This window comes from Oryzias melastigma, linkage group LG22 (genome assembly GCF_002922805.2).
Source record: "Oryzias melastigma strain HK-1 linkage group LG22, ASM292280v2, whole genome shotgun sequence".
In the NCBI taxonomy this organism is placed as follows: domain Eukaryota; kingdom Metazoa; phylum Chordata; class Actinopteri; order Beloniformes; family Adrianichthyidae; genus Oryzias; species Oryzias melastigma.
The window spans coordinates 5,450,788-5,455,411 of NC_050533.1; the positions used below are offsets into that span (position 1 = coordinate 5,450,788).

A 4,624-nucleotide genomic window follows, 5' to 3' on the forward strand; every position below is an offset into this window, starting at 1 on the left:
TTAGGCTAATTTATAGTTTTGCTATAATTTCAGCCGCATGATAGCTGTTTTGGCTAATTTAAGAATTTTTAAACTTGTTTAGGCAAATCTGGAGTTTACTTAATATTTCAGCTGCATGCTAGCTGTTTTGGCTAATTTTGGCTTTTTTGTTTTGTTTTTTTTGGGCTATTTTTTAGTTTAGCTAATGTTTTAGCTGCATGATAGCTGTTTTGGCTACTTAAGGATTTTTTTTTCCATTTTTTAAACTAATTTGGAGTTTAGCTCATATTTGAACCACATGACAGCTATTTTGGCTAATTTAAGATTTTTTAAACTTGCTTAGGCTAATTTGGAGTTTACTTAATATTTCAGCTATATACTAGCTGTTTTGGCTATTTTAGGCTTTTTTCAGTTTTTTAGGGTTATCTAATATCTTAGCTGGTTATCAGCTTCAGCATTATCAATTATCAATTTCAGTATTTTTAGCTTTCATTTTCAGCATCTTCAAGCTTACAGCATTCATACTAGCATTATCGCAAGGAATTATATCTAGTTCTTAGTTAGTTTAAAGCTAATGATGATTAGAATGTGTGCTTTACATCCAGTTTGCACATGACCCCATTTGTCGACTAATCTGAAAAAATAATCGGTGATTAATCATTTGTGGCAGAACTAATATTAATATCAATTTGAACATTACTAGGTGATATACTGTGACAATAAAAAAATAAGCCTAGTTTTTGTTTAGTTTTTTTTCAAAAATAAGATTGTATTTTGATATATGAACATTTTCTAAGACAAAGCTGCTTATTTAATGAGGGTGTCCACATTTTTCCTCATTTTCAACCCGCCTGCAGTTATTATTGTCACACTTACTCCTACAGAAAATATGAAACAACTTTAAATATATACTTTGTGCTGTTGGACATAAGAAAACCCACACAAGCACAAACAAAAACCTCGAACAACAGGAACCAGACAAAGTGAAGCCTTTCCTTCAGGAGTTTTTATTAGATAGAGAATAGTTGATGGATTTTACAAAAAGCTTTCCCTTCTTCATAGCATTTTAAAGCATCTTTCTATTATGATTAAAACAGTTAATTGGCTAACTGTTCAAATTTGGACACCTTTAAAGATTTTCCGCCATGTTTTTACCCTGTAACTGCTTTAGGATTTAGGGGCGGAGTCAGCTGTTTTGAACAACCCACTTTTTTCAGTCGGCGTATAGAGCAGGACATCAATCTGACGGTGGATTTATGAGCTCCCTGGATAATTCAGATCCGAGTTTGTCATGTCACAAGTCCAAAAAAGTATTCAGTCACCCATCTGAATACTTGAGCTCGGGTTTCAATCATTTCTGCAGACAGGAGGATGAAATCATCACACAAACATTTATGAAAAGACGAGGCCGCTCAGAGAATACTTGAGCTGAAGTCCAGGTGTCAAATTTCCACATTTTAAAATATTTCTTAGCGATATTGAAACTTGACTGGCATGAGACCCTAAACTCAAACCCCTTGGAAAAAAATTTGGGCTGGGAATCGATGAAAAAAAATTTGACTAATTAATCGCGATTAATCGCATACTTTTCTTTGTTACATTATTTCTTAACACTTATCTGCAAATAATCACAAAATAAAATCACATTTAAAACAGTTATTTTTAATTAGCGCCGTCAGTTTTTTAAAGAAAATTATTTGGATTAATCAAACTTTAGCGATGTGATTAATCGTGATTAATCGCAATGTTTTATTAAGTCCATTTTATATGACAATGTGCAGCTTTTGAACAAAAACTGACAAGAGAGAATTTTTTCCTTCATTTTTATTGTCTAAAATGTTTAAATTCATCAAGTGTTAACCCTAAAATGTAATCTGTGTACATAACACATCAACTTCAATCAAAACTCCAAAGACTTTTATGTCTGGAATACTACTCCAAGTCTTTTATTGATCTGTTATTTTAGCATTATGCTAGCTCAATTGGGTAACTTGACATGTTTTTTAGGCTTTTTTGGATTTTAGCTTATATTTTTAGCAACATGCTAACATTTTTGGCTAATTTGTTATCTACTGGGGTTTTTAGGCTAATTTAGAGTTTAGCTTCTATGAACATTTCTGACATTTGCAATTGATTTCCCATCTACGGATATGCAGAATTCGTGCAATTTAATTATTTGTAAATTGCCCAATTTACATTGATGCCTAATTTGTTATCAAATGGGTTTTTTTTTAGCTAATTTAGATTTTAGCTTCTATTCTAGCAACAGGCTAATGTTTGACTAGTTTAGTTTACAGAGGAATTTGGGCTATTTTGGAGTTCAGCTATTATTTAAGCAACAAGCTAGCTTTTTGGGGCTAATTTGTCATCTACTGAGGTTTTTGGGGCTAATTTGGATTTTAGCTCATATTTAAGTATCACACTGAATATTTTTGCTAAATTGACATGTATTAGAGATTTTTAAGCAATTTTACTACAAAATTTTCAGAAATTTAGGTAAACTTCAGCAATTCCTTAACAAAATTTCCAGCCTTTTAGCAAATAATATTCTGCAAATAACTTTTGCATTTCCAGCAAATTCCTTCAGCAATTAAAATAAATTGTGTCACCATTTTCAGCAAAAAGCTTCAGCATCTTCAGCAACTATTTTCAACAAACACCATCATTGCGAGTAATGCAACTTTTATAGTTTATTTTAATTATTATAGGTGAAATTTGCTTCATGCCTTGTTACCTTGTTCTGCTTCTTTCATTTTTAGGTTTCAATCCTCATCTGCTGGTTGATCCCTCTTTGCTATTCACTGTCCGGTCCATAAAACGTATCATGCACCCCTTTCCCTGTGTCTGTCACCCATCGATGCTACAGGACCAAAGGATGCTGACAGCTCAGGAGGACCGCAGGGCCCCTAATGGATGGAGAGAATTAAAGGGCCGCGTGTGATTGGAGCAGAGCTGGGTCCACCCAACTCAACCCACCTGCCTTCAAACACGAACCATCATGCGAGCCTCGAGATTTCTCTGCAAAAAAGAGCCTCCTGCATGATGCAGGTGATTGTTTGTGTCCGTCAGTGAGGTTGTGGGTTTGTTGCATCAGCGTTTCTAGCAGGTACGCCCACACGCGTCCGCAGATCACACGACATCCTCAGGCTGAACGTGAAAACCATGTGCTGCCTCCGCCTCGCGCCTGTCGGCTCGCGGCGGGTAAACCGAGCCCCCGGCGGGGAGGCACTCACCTCTGTCCCGGGGGTTCCGTGAATTCACCGAGTCCCGTCGCCCCCTTCCCCCCCGGCGTGGTCGCGCGTGCTGCTCCAGTTTGGCGACGTCCCTTTCAGTCCAGCATCCTCCAGGTCACCAAACCCCCTTCGGTGCTCCGGTGTGAGATGGGGGGGTTATGGAGAAGAGAGATGGGGGGAGGGATGCTGATGATGGTGGAAAAGTCCAATTTGCCGCACTTGCTAGTAACTCCTCTCCTCCTCCTTCCTCCTCTCCTCCTCCTCCTGGCTCAGGACGAGCGAGCCCCCCACATGGGTCCAGACGCACCCCCCCACACACACTTTATGGCACCCACAGGTTTCTAGCAAAACGCCTCCATGAACGGCTGACTTCTTCCTCTGCTACATCCAGGCTGCCTCTCCATGCGCACACGGTTTTCGGGTGCGCAATGGGCTCCACGGCGCGCGCACACACACAAAAGCATGGAGGGGTGTGGAGAGGCAGGGGGAGGGGGGCACCTTATGGCGGGGGGAGGAGACAGTCTGCTCCACACACTCGCTGCTCTGCTGAATTCTTGTTTCGGGGCCGCCGTGAGGAGGCGACCGAGACAAAGGGGTTCTTTTTTTTTGGACTGCGCCGCTCCATTGCGCATGTGTGTGTTTATAGGAATAAACGTACCTACGCATGTGAGGGGGCGGGCTCGGAGCTCGCAGCTTGAATGAAAAGATGCGATGCTGCTCCCACACACGCGCGCAGAAACGCGCGCTCTTCTGCCAACTCTGGCGCAGACGCGCCTCGTCCCAGTCAGCTGTCTTTGTTTACCGTGAGGGTGTGGCCGCCCCCACCGTGGTGCCTTCACATCACCCCGGATGAACCGAGGAGGTCCCACCAACTGAGTCATGGTGGGTGACACTGCGGCAGATGATCTGCACCTCCTGCTCTCACACTCATCCATTCTTCATGGGCTCCAAAGCCCAAACAAGTGCTTTCCTTCCACCTCTGGACGTTTTAAGTGTTTTTCAGAAGGTGTGACACATTCAAGGACCCATGGAAATCTCAGGAATTCCCTCTCCTGACCAGCTCCGGCCTCTGTGCTGCATGAGAGAAGAATGGAGGCTCCTCGTTTCCAGGGAGCTCTTTTGGTTCCCACCCTGCACCCCTCCTGCTCCTCCTCTCATCCCTTACAGCCCCCCCGCCCCGACACCACTGATCCAGCCGCCCCGCCAACAATCCCCCAGCCTCAGTCACAGCTGGTAGGAGCTAATAAACCCATCACTCACCGCGCCTGGCTTCTATTTAGACAAAGGAACCCCAGTGGGGGGGTGGGTGGGGGTCATGTGAAGATTCCCTCAGACCTCCATGTGATCTGGTTGTTTATTTTTGACAGTGGATCCTCCGTTTCATTGTAATTGAGTGCTGGAGGGGGGGTGCA

General features: G+C 42.3%; 1 protein-coding gene across 1 annotated transcript in view; it reads right to left on the reverse strand.

The window, feature by feature from the left end:
• Positions 1-4,055, reverse strand: part of plppr3a (phospholipid phosphatase related 3a) — a gene marked incomplete in the record, with an annotated part of 34,550 nt that extends 30,495 nt beyond the window's left edge. Inside the window, 1 exon segment of the mRNA XM_024269603.2 lies at positions 3,213-4,055.
• Positions 4,056-4,624: the final 569 nt, after the last annotated feature.